The following is a 13,703-nucleotide window of genomic DNA, read 5'->3' on the forward strand; positions in this document are numbered from 1 at the left end:
CCCCTAATTAAATTTTTTAAAAAAAGAATCATAAACCTAATTTTGAAAATAGGGACTTGGGCATATAAAAGGGCTTAAATTGAAAAATAGAACTGCTCTGTATATGTTTTTGTTTCTGATGGAGGGCCACACACAGCAGTGATCAGGTCTTAGTGGTTCAGTAATTACTCCTGACAGTGCTCGGGAGTCCTTGTGGGATTCTGGGTCTACCACATGCAAGGTACTCTGGTGGCTGCAATGGTACAGTGAGTAGAGCACTTGCCTTGCATGTGGCCAAGGTGGGTTTGATTTCCAGTATCCTATATGTTTCCTTGAGCCTGCAGGAGGGATCTCTAAGCAAGTACCGGGATAGGAGTAAGCCATGAGCGCTGCCAGGTATGGCCCCAAAACAAAAAAAAAACAAAAGAAGGTGCAATGGCGGTGGGATTGGTGTTTGAATATTAAATGTAATGAATTATTGTGAACAAATTTATAAAAATAAAATTTAGGGAAAAAAGTAAAAAAAAAAAAATACTGACCCAGGTCAAAACAAGAACAGTTAAGTCCAGAGAATAAATCAAACCTGCTGGGCCTTTTCTGGAAGGTTCCCAATGTAGTTCCAGCCCTTTTCTTGACTTACTTTTTTGTTTTTGTTTTTGGGGGTGCTTCCCGAGTGGTGCGTGGGGGGCCCTCCCAACCAAACCAGGCATTAGCCGAGCAACCCTGGGGGAGGTTGGGGTCTGCAGGGCTGCAGTCACTGTGCTCAGGGGATTGTATGTGATGTCGGGGGGTTGAAATGGGGTTGGCTGCATGCAACAAACACCCGAACCCCTGTACTGCCCCACCCTGCCACCTTTTGAGTTATTTTTGTTTGGGGGCCACATGCGGCAGTGCTCGGGGATCACTCACTCCTGGTGATGTTCAGGGGACCAGTTGGGATACCAGGGACTGAAACCAGGTCGGTATTGTACAAGGCAAGCACCCTCCCCGCTGTGTTGTCACTCCGGCTACTGCCCCTATCCTGCTGCCACTACCACAGTCCCCCACCAGGCACACAGCCCGACGGGGTGTTTGGTTCCATGGGCACCTAGGACCCAGCTCAAGGATTTTCCCCACAGAAGCCACGCCAAGGGGCAAAGGAAGCTTCTTCCAGCCAGGGGGCTTCTAAGAGGTTGTGGGGAGAGGCTGGGTGGGGGCTGCAGGGAAAGGGGGGAGCAGAGGTTCAGGGAAAGATCTGGAGGGATTCCAGCTACTGGAGGGTCCCTGCCCACAGCAGAGCCTGGTCTGGGGTTTTCCTCTCCCCACCCTAGGGTGCTTCAAGGGTTACAAGGTACAAGCCTGCCCTGTACCTTGGGACCTGGGCAGGCTCCAGGCCCCTGGGAAGCAGAGACGGGGCTAGACCCACACAGACCCACCCACCTCTGTCTGCCAGGGTGCTCCATTGCCCCTGGGCAGAAAATGTCCCAGTCTAGGAGGAAATTTGCATTAGGTGGGCAGAGGGCCAGCCCCCTGCTAGCCCCAGACTCTTGCACCACTGATATTTGTGCTGGAAGGTGCCCGGGGCACCCCAGTGGCCCACTGGGACCTGTTGGGGACAGGCTGAGGGGACAGCCTGCGCCTTTCCTTTTTATGGTCACACAGACGTCTTTCCAAACAAAAGTCGGACCATGTGGGCTGGAATGAGATTCTTTTCTTATCTATTAAATTATTTTTGTGGAAAGTCAGACAAGGGGATAAAAATTAGATTCGCCTGAGTGAGGCAGTCGGCGAAGCTTCAGTTCCAACCTAGAGACTGGGTGGACAGTGTGGGCAGGGGGAGGGGCCACAGTCCAAGCTCCTTGCAAGCAACTGAGGGAGTCCCAGTCCTGAAGAGGGGGACACCAGGAGCCACTAGGCCCAAGGGCAGTGACCTCTGGGAGAGATGGGGCAGGGGCAGACACCTCTCCCCTCCAGGGCCCCGTATTTCTGGGGCCAGAGAGACTGTACAGTGGTCAGCCATTTGCAGCTCCTGGTTTGATCCCCGGCACCATATCCGGTCCCTGGCAGGAGTGAGCCCTGAGCACCGCTCCAGGAAGCCCCAAACAGTAGCAAAAAAAAAAAAAAAAATCCAGAAAAACAAAGCCACCTCTCACACACACTTGCCTTCCTGGGTTCTGGAGTGGAACTGGCAAGTAGGCGTCCTGCCTGCTGTCTGCATGGGGCAGCCCAGGGCTGGGCAGGCAGGACACACATTGCAGCTGTGCCATGCAGAGGGTGAGGATGCATTTGTGATCACCACCCGGAGACTGAGCAACTGGCAACAAGCTCTTGGGCCTGGAGACGTCGTGGCTCAATGGTTAAGCTCCTGCCCCACATGGGTGAGGTCCTGAGTTCAATCCCTGGTATCACGCCATACCACCGCCAGCCCCCACGATGCAACCCCAGCTCTGCCGCCACACCAGACAGATCCAGTGAACTTTTGGCTGGCGACCCGGCAAAGTGAAGGTGCATGCAAGCAACTGACCTGGTTCCGTCTCAGCACCACCTCATGCCCCTTATCCCAGCACTGCAGAGGCTGAGTAGCACCATGTCCTCAGACCCTCTTGACCTGGAGAACGGGCCTGAGTCCTCAAGCACCTCTTGGGAAAGGCACTCCGCAAAACCAAACCAAAAGAAAACAGGCTGGAGAGATAGCACAGCGGCCAGGGAACTTGCCTGGCAAGTGGCTGACTTGCATTTGATCCCTGGCACCACCTAAGTGCCACCAAGAGTGATCCCTGAGCACAGAGCCAGGAGCAAATCCTAAGGACCACCAGGTATGACCCCCCAAAACCACAGGGTTTTTGTGTGTGTGTATATTTTCGTGTCACACCCGGAGATGCACAGGGGTTACTCCTGGCTCTGCACTCAGGAATCACTCCTGGCGGTGCTCAGGGGACCATATGAGATGCTGGGAATCAAACCTGGGTCGGCCACGTGCAAGGCAAATGCCCTACTCACTGTGCTATTGCTCCAGCCCCAGAACCACAGATTTTTACATCTTGGCTTTTTTTTCAGAAGGCTGAGGAAGGGAGCAGCTGCCCTGGGTCACCGGCTCAGGGTTTCTCCCAGGCCACAGTCGAGGCCCCTGTGTCGCCTCCTGTGGTTGTGGGCAGGATTCAGGGTCCCCGTGGCTGCGGGGCCTACGTTCCCTTTTGGCTTTGCTGGGCAGTTCCCTCAGCTCCTGGTTCTCCTCAGGGCAGCTCCAGCCAGCAGCTGACTTCCCTCCTCATCAGCCGGGCAGGAGTCGTGCTGACAGACGCCTCAGCCTTGGCCCAAGAAGGAGCTCAGAAACAGAGCACAAATTTCCCCACCAGGGGCTCTGGCTTCCATCCCCAGCCACGTGCAAGAAATGCACAACACTGGAAATTCCTCTGTGCCACAAAGAGGATGAGGGTGCATTTGTGATCACCACCCAGGACACTGAGCAGCTGACAACAGGCTTTTGAGGATGTAGACATGATAGTACAGCGGGCAGGGAGCTTGGCTTACACACGGCTGAGCCAGGTTTCATCCCCGGCACCACCATGGGTCCCCCGAGACAGCCAGGAGTGATCCCTGAGTCCAGAGCCAAGTGTAAGTCCTAAGCACCACCACGAGTGGCAAAAAAAAAAAAAAAGAACCCTGCAGTGGGCCATCCCCTGCCCCCTGGGTCAGGAGGGTGCAGCTGGGTTACACAGGGCTCAGCTGGCAAGACCAGAAGTCTCGGGAGACACCTTCAAAGCTACCTTCTACTCAGGGCTTCCTCACGAAACGGACTGAGGAGCAAGGCAAGCCAACGTGGAGGCAGGAACGTCTGAGGCCGAGACGGCCGCAAGGTAGGCCTGAGCTGGGAGAATTCTAGAACAGCAGGAAACTTCCCGTGTCTGGAGCGTCTTAGGGAGGACGAAGGACAGGCAGGATGACTGCATGCAAGGCAAACGCCCTACCAGCTCTACTGTCTCTCCAGCTCTACCAGGAACTATTTCTTTCAGGATGAAAAGGGAAAGCAGAACAAATCTCTGGAGCCCCCAGGGATTTGGGTTCATCCTTCTGACATCTCTTTGGGAACTCTGCCAGAAATCCTTCATGGAAACTGCTTCCTGAGGTGCTGAGGAGAGAGCTCAAGTGCGACAGCCTGTATGCGAGGCCCTAAGTTTGATTCCCAGCACACCATCACCTCCCAAGCACCCAAGCACCACTGGGTGTGGTCCCTGGGAAAAGAAGGAAAGGAAAAGAGCCAGAGCGATGTTACAGCAGGTAGGGCATTTGTCTTGTTTGCGGCCGACCTGGCTTCAATCTCCAGCATCCTATAGGGTCCTCTGAGCACTGCCAGGAGTGATTCCTTTTTTTTTTTTTCCTTTTTGGGCCACACCCGGGTATGCTCAGGGGTTACTCCTGGCTCTACACTCAGGAATTCAGGAGTGATTCCTGAGTGCAGAGTCAGGAGTAAGCCATGAACACTGCTTGCTGTGGCCCCCAACCAAACAAAAATTCAGAAATTTTAAAAAGGGGCTGGAGCAATCGTGGGTAGGGCGTTTACCTTGCATGCAGCTGACCCAGGTTCAATTCCCAGCATCCCATATGGTTCCCCCAAGCACCACCAGGAGTAATTCCTGAGTGCATGAGCCAGGAGTAACCCCTGTGCAACGCAGGGTGTGACCCCAAAAGCAAAAATAAGTAAATAAATAATTTTTAAAAAGGAAAGAAAAGCTTCCCAAGTGTGGACAGACCATGCTCTCCTAGAACATTCTGGAATTCTCAGCCCCAGTGTAGGGGAGAGTCCTGAGTAAACCTTTGTTTCCTTCACAGTAAACCTTCCTCCAGCAGAGAGAATCAAGGAAGCCGCCTGGGGCTGTGGTAGGGATGAGGCCAGGTTATGCTTTAGTAAGGAGGGGGTCTCAGGTAGTGGGGTCTGACACAGACACAGCCCAAGAGGCACGGGTGTTTCTTAGATGCTGTAAGAATGGAAGCTCCCAGAAGTGTGGGAAGGGGGTGTGGCAGTGCCAAGGCACATGACAGGCTCCATGACAGAGTGGGGCTTTGTCATCACCAAATGACGCCAACACGTTTTCTCAGCCTACCGAAAGGGGCTCTGAGCTTTAGACCTGGGTCAAGGAGAGCCCCTCTGAGCCTTGAGCCCCTCCATGGCCCACCCACAGCTCCCTAGTCCCTCACCTGGGCAAATGCCTTCACCTTGGGAAGGAGCAGGGCCAGCCAGGAGGGGACCAAGCCCCAGACACTTTCCTTTCAGCCAGAGCTGGCCCTGCGAGCAGGCAGGCACAGGAAGGGCTGCATGGGGCCGAATCCTGGCTTCACGATCCTCACCTGTACAGTTTGTTCAGGAACTGGGTTGGAAGCAAGTGAGCCTGTCTTTGAAGAAGCTTACTAATGGATTTTTTTTTTCTTTCTGGGTCGCACCTAGTGATGCACAGGGGTTACTCCTGGCTCTGCACTCAGGAATTTCTCATGGCGGTGCTCGGGGGACCATATGGGATACTGGGAATCGAACCTGGGTTGGTCGTGTGCAAGACAAACGCCATACCCTCTGTGCTATTGCTCCAGCCCCTTACTAATGGATTGGACTTGAGCAAGGAACTCTTTGTGCCTCGGATTCCCCACTTGTTGAAAGGCCTGAGTAGGAGGATGGAGGCAGTACATGCAACACACAAGGACATGTAATACATGTAGGACATGTAACACAGCTGGGCCAGGCCTTCCCCATGTTCCCTCTCTCCCCAGGAAGGGACTGATCTCAGCCATGTCTCTGATTACTGGGTTCATGGTACATCTGAGGGGCCTGAACTATAGTACAGTGGGTAAAGTGTTTGCCTTGCATGTGTTCCACCCAGTTTCGATCTTCAGCATCCCACATGGCCTCCTGGAGCACCGCCAGGAGTGATTTCTTTTTCTTTTTCTTTTTTTTTAAATTTATTTTTTGTGTGTGTGTGATGTTTATTTTTATTCTGGTCTTCTTTCTTTCTTTTTTTGTTTATTGTTTTTTGGGTTTCTTTGGGGGGGGGGTCAGACCTGGCAATGTCCAGGGGTTACTCCTGGCTCTGCACTCACTTCTGGTGGTGCTCGGGGGAGCATATGAGATGCTGGGGATCGAACCCAGGTCAGCTGCAGGCCAGGCAAATGCACTACCTGCTGTACTACTGCTCCAGCCCCCAGGATTGATTTCTGAGTGCAGAGCCAGGAGTAACCCCTGAGCATCTCCGGTGTAACCCAAAAAGCAAAAAAAAAAAAAAATCAAGGTACAGTCTGAGTCAGGGGATGGAGCAGGAACAGAAATCAGCTCCAAGGAAGAAAAAAAAGGGGGTGCCTCCTCCCCTTCCCACCTGCCCTCCCAGACAGGGAAGGAAAGAGCAGAAGCACATCACTTGAGAGATCAATTCATCTAACGTCTCTCCAGAGGGCTGCTCACCCCATCATGCATTTCTTATTCTCTGCACCAGACTTGAGAACAACCTTGATTGTGGATTTATCTCTCCCCACGATAAAGCCTGAGGGACAAAGAGAACAAATGTCATGCTCAAGAGAATAAATGTCATGCTCAAGGTCACAAAGCGCATAACTTGGCGGAACCAAGTTCCAAATTCAAGTGGGCTCCCTCAACCTTGGGTTCATTCCAAAGCCCAATCTCTTTCTTTTTTTTTGGGCGGGGTGGATACTGATGTGCTGGGAGACCCCTGAACAGGGGCTCTGGCAAGCAAAGCTGGTGCCTTATTTTTTTGTTTTTATGTAGGAGCACTGCTATTTATTCAGCCACTGATTAGCTGAATGAATTGTGCGTGAACGAACTCCATCTTACTTTTTTTTTCATTTTTTTATAATTTTATTTATTGAATCACCATGAGAGCAGTTACAAAGCTTTCGGGTCTAAGTCTCGGTCATACAATGAAACACCCATACCTTCACCAGTGCCCATTCTCCACCACCAAAAACCCCAGTATACCTCCATCCCACACCCTCCCCCTACCTGTGGGGCAGATGATTTCCACATTACTCTCTCTCTACTTTGATCACATTCAATATTTCGACACCAGACCTACCATTATTATTTGAGATTTACCCCAACACTCAGATCTGCTGAAAAGGCAACAGTAGACAATTTGTGTTCTATTGCTGGTTATGAATAACATATGATGTCGCATGGCTGCAGTAGGGCCATGTGATTTTGAAATTCCGAAATTTTAACACTTAAATCTGGAGGGATTTCTGTCAAAAGCCGCTGGGCTTCTAGATTTGTTTCTGAGTCTCTGGGATCGTGGCCGTTAAGCAGCTTGATCAGGAGCCAGAAAGGCCGTTCGTGGGTGATGACTTGGGGTCTCGTTGGGGTGGGGAGGACAGGCCCAGCTCCTCCCCCATCCCATGAGGCCCAGAATATCTTGTCACTGCGGGCGCAGACCTGACTGTCCAATGGCCTCTGGAGGATGACGGCCACTGAGCCGCCAAGGGGGAGCAGGCGGAGGGACAACACCCTTTTCCCCCTGGGGTGGCCCGGCGACAGTAACCTACTGTGGGGTCCGGATGCATTTCTGCCAAAAGCCGCTGGGTTTTGAGATTTGTTTCTGAGTCTCTGGGATAATGGCCATTAAGCAGCCTGATCAGGAGCCAGAGAGGTTACTTGGGCGATGACTTGGGGTCTCGTTGGGGTGGGGAGGACAGGCCCGGCTCCCCCCATCCCATGAGACCCAACAAGTTTCATCACTGCGGGCCCAAGCCTGACTGTCCAATGGCCTCTGGAGGATGATGGCACCGAGCCGCCAAGGGGGAGCAGGTGGAGTGACAACACCTTTTCCTCCCTGGGGTGGCCCAGCGACAGTAACGTACTGTGGGGTCTGGACGCATTTCTGCCAAAAGCCACTGCGTTTTGAGATTTGTTTCTGAGTCTCTGGGATCATGGCCGTTAAGCAGCTTGATCAGGAGCCAGAGAGGCCGTTTGTGGGCGATGACTTGGGGTCTCGTTGGGGTGGGGAGGACAGGCCTGGCTCCACCCTCATCCCATGAGGCCCTGCGTGTCTCATCACTGGGGGCCCAAACCTGACTGTCCAGTCACCTCTGAAGGATGGTGGCCACTGGGCCGCCAGGGGGAACAGGCCAAGGCACGAAACCTATTCCCACCTGGGTTGGCCCAGCACCGGTAGCCTACTGCAGAGACCAGACGCATTTCTACCTAAAGCCACTGGGTTCTGAGATTCGTTTCTGAGTCTCTGGGATCATGTCCATTAAGCAATCCAATCAGGAACCAGCGAGGCCATGCCTCCAATTATATAGCTGAGCCGGAGGTGGTTTGTGGGTGTGTTTCCCACATCCCTAACTTTTGGCTGTTTACTTTCTTTGTAAACTTTGCCCCCAATTTTTGGGGTCTGCCAAAGGCACAGCAGCAATTTTGGGGTATCTGGAAGTCTGAAGGTGCCATTAGGCTGCTGATGCACTCACCTCACAGGTACAGATTGACCTGCTGGCGGCACCATACCCCCCAAAGCTGGTGCCTTTTGAGCCATCCCCCTGTGCCCAAAGCATGACCTCCTTCCAGCTCATTAGCCTTTACTCCTTCTCAGTGATCTGCGTATGCCACGACTCAAAGCCTGCCTGTTAGCGGCTTTTCTGCTGGAATTACTAAGTCACCACCGTGTGGAGACACAGTGCTGGGTACTGAGACATGGAGAGCAGTGACACAGCCTGGCACCCATTCTGGGGGAAGCCTATAGTGTCATCCCCAGTCTTGGGCTATATCCACATAATGGAACTAAATCTGAATTCTACCTAGAGGAATCAAGGCAGGTTCTTGAAAAAAAAAGTGTTGGGAGTTGGGGAGTGGCTCAGTGGTAGAATTCAGGCCTGGACCCTCCCACTAAGCACCAAAGGGCACAGAACCATCAGGTCTACACAGTTGGCCCCACCTTTCCCCTCCACCCCAGAACTACTGGGTGTGCCCTGAGAAAATAAACAATAACCATGGGGCTGAAATGATAGTACAGCAGGTGTGGCACTTGCCTGGGTTCGATCCCCAGCACCATAAATGGTTCTCCAAGCTCCACGATATGTGATCCCTGAGCACCGCCGAGTGTGACCTCAAAACAAAAACGGCCCAAAAAGGAGTGGAAATTTTTTTAAAATTTAGTTTTTGGCTATCGTATTTTACAATAGTAGCAATATTACTGGTTTTTTTTTTTTTTTTGGCTTTTTGGATCACACTCGGCAATGCACAGGGGTTACTCCCGGCTCTGCGCTCAGGAATTACCCCTGCCGGTGCTCAGGGGACCATATGGGATGCTGGGAACCGAAACTGGGTCGGCCGCGTGCAAGGCAAATGCCCTACCTGCTGTGCTATTGCTCCAGCCCCACAATATTACTGTTTATGTTGGTACAGTGCTGCTACACTCTGTCCATCACCAAGACCTCTCCACCCATGGCCCCTTCCCCGCCCAGACTTCCCTTCTCACCACTCTCAGATCACGCATCTTTATGGAGAAATTTAGAGCACCAGCCTCACAAGCAAGTAACCACCATGTCCTGCCTGTGCGGAGAGACCCAGGCAGCTCTGCTGTCTCTAGCCCCTGCTGTTATCAGCAGTGTCTGGTGTGTGTGAGCACCACAAAGAGGGTCCAACCCCCTGAGCATCACAACTGAAACAATGTGTGAGAGTTGAAGAGACAGTGCAGAGTTAAGGTGTTTCTCCCACGAGATCAAACCAGGGATTTGATCCCTGGCACTGCATATGATCCCAGGAGTGATCTTTGAGCACCAAGTCAGGAGTAAGCCCTGAGCACTGCCCAGTATGGTCCCAAAACCAAAATAAATATATGAATAGAATAAAAATGAAAGACGTATAAGTGTTATGATCAAGAAGATCGAGCTTTGGCAAGCACATGTGTGATCAACATAGCGACCCCCGACCACTGCTGGTCTGCCTCAACTATGAGTCTGAGCCCTGGCAAGCACTGTGCACACACGACAATTAAAGGAGGGCAAACCCCAGTGAGCACCAGAGCTGAGTGTGTGAGTATCACAGCTAATGACGAGGGAGCACCACAACCAGATGTTTGTGAAACCCCCGATCTTCACAGCATCATCAACAGCAAAGCGGGGGGAAGGGGAGAGGGAATTTAAAGACCAAATAGATCATAGAGCAGCAAGACCTGGGTTTGACACCGGCCCCCTGGGAAACAGTCTCCCAAGTTCCACCAAAAGTGATGAGTGATCCCTGAGTACCACCAGGTATGACCCAAATACCCTCCCCCCCACTTGCTGCCACCCAAATAGTGGTGACAGGGATCAGAGTCTGCCTGGAGGAGGGACCCAGCCTTTTTGGCTGCTCACCAATTTTCACCGTGACTTCACTGTCGGCAGTGAGTGAGAGAAAAGCAGTTTTAACTGGCTGAAGCAAAGGCCGAGAGAGCAGGCTAGGAGATGGCCCGAACAGCGAGTGTACCTGCTTGGTGTGTGGCAGCCTCAGCTTCAATCTCCAGCACCTTGTGGTTCCGGGTCAGGAGCTGTCTCAAGGTGGCATGGCCCCCCAAAGCCAAAACCAATCAAACAAACTGAAACAAAGGCATCCTGTGGCCGTGGTAGTGCCCTGTCTGCCCGCAGGCTGGGCAGTAACACAGGTCGCCACTGACCAGCATCTTGACCCCAGCCTCCCTCTTACCCCTTCTCTGCCACCTCGGGTATCAGCTGCCATCCAGGGTATCAGCTGCCACGGAAGACTGGGCCCCTGCTGGCTAGCTGACTGCATGGGAGGAGGGAGCCAGGATCTGAGCTGGCAGACAAAGGGCGTGTGTTCTGGCCGAAGCACTTCCTGGGTTTTCATTGCAGGAAGTTTGCACCTGTGTGAAACTGACCCAGGCTAGTGCTCCAGATCCCCCCAGCCTGGACATCTTGTGCCCCTGAATACAGGAGCAGGGGTGACACAGGGGCAGAGGGGAGATTGGATTGGCAGGTAAGTAGTGGGGGCTGTCCCCAGGTTCTCTCCTGTCCCAGTCTTAGCCCTGAGCAGGGGAGGCCTGAGTTCTTAAGCCGAGTCCTTGTGACTTGGATAAGGTTCCAAGTAAAGGATTTGGTGTCTCACTGTAAGTCTAGGGTGCAGTGAGACTGCGCAGAGCCCTCAAGGGTTGTGGGAGGACAGCTCTTATTTGGAAGGACGGGTTTCGGGGGGATTGGACCACACCCAGAAATGCTCAGAGTCTTTTTCTGGCTTGGTGCTTGGGGGTCTCTCTCTCTCCCGGAGGTGCTGAGGTGGTGGGGTGTCAAACCAAGGACACTGACAGGAGAAGCGTGTCATCTCCCCATCCTCATGCTCCATTTCTCTGTTTCAAGGTGTTGTCACAAAGACTTGTAAAAGGAGTTTGAGGTCCAAAAAGTCTGAACCCCCATCCCCGCCCCCCAATATGGCACCTTCCATGCCGAGGTGCTCTCGATCCCTTCTCAAGTTCAGCATTTCCTCCATGGCCAGACAACAATGAGCCTTGCTAGGTGCTCAGGGAGCCCTGAGTTCGAGTCTCCTGAACAGAACTCTCTAGAACATCTGTTACCTTTCTTTGATTGGTCACAGAGGCCAGCTGGGTTCAGGAGAATAGGTGCCCAGGGACATCCCTTATGTGGGTTTGAATCCAGCTCGGCACTTGTCCCTTGTGGGGCCTCAGGTTGATGGAGCAGTAACTGTGGGCCCAGCCCATTCAGGCTTTTGTCTAGAAGGCATGAAGGATGCACCCTCCCGTCTCGCCAGTGAGCTAGTGAGGCCGTGGGAATTGCAGAGTCCAGGCCAACCAAAAGTGGGCAAAAGACTTAAGCAGATGGGAGGAGAAAAAAAAGGAGGGTGCAAGAAGGGTATAAGCTCCACCCCAGGGCCCCTCAGAAGCAGCCCCCCAGCCCGCCAGACTGCGCTGGGGCTTGAACCCCCCTGACTCCAGCACTGCAGCTTTAATCAAAAGAACAATCTGTTTGCTGTGCACCAGACCCAGATTCCTTTCCCAGCCAAGACGAGGCCTCCAGGGACCCAGGCGGCCCATCCGGGCTGGCTTCTCCTCCAGCTCCCCCTTTATCTACTCCAGCTTGGAGCGGGTGCAGGGGGCTGGGGTGCAAGAACTAAGGGGGGATCCAGTGAGACACCCAGACCTGACGGGGACGGGGTCTGTTCCCCAGGACCCACGCCCCTGCAGGCAGAGAGGGCTGGAGGGTCCCACAGTCTGTGACAACTCCACACAGCCCATCCGGGCCAGCCGCGCCCCTCAGCCAGCCGACTTGTTGAGCAGACTGGGTAAGCCCTAAAGGTCACGGACTTGACGTTTTACTCCGAGACTGACCCCAATTTACAGAAGAGGAAACTGAGGCTCGGGGAGGTGAGGCCTTTGTTGGGGTGGTGGGGTGGACGATGCGGTCTTGGGGTCAGCCAGGAAACTCAGGCCCAGGACTCGGGGCCAACTCAGGTGCAAACACCGCCCCCCCTTCCCATGCCCCCCCCCGCGCCCCCATTCCCACCCCAGACAAGCAGCCGGGGCGGGCGGGGAAGGGGCGCACCAGGAGTCTGTGGAGCGGGGAGCGCGCGGGTCTCTCCGGCGGCCTCCCGCGCCCCTCCCTCCCCAGGCCCGGGCCGCGGGGCAGCGGGGAGGGGAGAGTGGAGGGAACAAAGGGAGGGGGAGGGGGCGCGCGGGGCGCGGCCGGGCAGGTGGGGGGCAGGTAGGGGCGGCTTCCGCCCCGCGGGGCTCCCGGCCCCCTCCCCCGAAGCTTCACCTTTTATGGTCAGGCGGCCGGGGCGCGGGGCGGAGGGAGCGCGGGGCGGGGAGGGCGCAGGGCGGAGGCGCGCGGCTCGGGGCTCCGCTGGTCTGCGCGAGGGGACGGCGCGGCGGCCCAGGTAAGCGGCCCGGGCCCCGGGGTGCGGGGGGTGGGGGGAAGGGTCCCGTCCTCCCGTCCCCGCGCGGGTCCCCGCCGATGACAGCGGGGACAGCCGCGGGCCGACCGCTCCCCCGCCCCCCAGCCGGGATCCCCGCGCGCGCGCGCGCGCTCCTGGAGCTGGGGGGCAGCTGCGGGGTGGTGTTGGGGGCCGCCGTCTCGTCTCTGTCCCTCGGGGCTCGGGAGTCGGGGACAGGCTCGTGTCCCCCCGGCGCCGGGGGATGGGGTGGGCAGGGCGGAAGCTCCCGCACAAAGAGGACCGCGTCCCGCACATGGATCGAATTAAAGCGCTGGCGGCGCCCCGCGCTGACCCGGCCAGCGCCCCGCTCGGCGGTGGGCGCGGGAGAGGAGGGGGCCGGGGTCACGCTTCTCGGGGCCTCAGCCCTCTCGGGGGGCTGGGGTTGTGCTGGGAAGGGGTGGGACTGGGATCCCGAGGTGCGCCGCGGCTATCTTGGCGTGGACCTTTCTCCAGCCCAGACCTGGGGGCCCCCACGAAGCAGCTGGGCAGCGCCCGACTCCTTCCCTAAAGGTAGCTCGGCCCTGGCTCTTGCTGCGCGCCCCCCTCCCCCCCACCCCACCGCGCAGGCCGGCCCTGGAAGCCGCGTTTCAGGGAGAGGGGCCACCCGCCGGCCTTTTGCGCACATCACCTACCAAGATACCTTTTTCTTTGGGTTTTGGGGCCACCCCGACCATTTGCTTGGGGGGGCACTCTCCAGGCTCAGCCCCAGGTCCCCCACATACAAAGGGTGGGCCCTAGCCCTGGAAGCCACCTCTCTGCCCCTCTCCCCTCCCACACACACACTTTATCTAACCTCAGTATTCTCACTTTA

The sequence above is a fragment of the Sorex fumeus genome, unplaced genomic scaffold (assembly GCF_029834395.1).
Source record: "Sorex fumeus unplaced genomic scaffold, SorFum_2.1 ptg000047l, whole genome shotgun sequence".
Lineage (NCBI taxonomy): Eukaryota > Metazoa > Chordata > Mammalia > Eulipotyphla > Soricidae > Sorex > Sorex fumeus.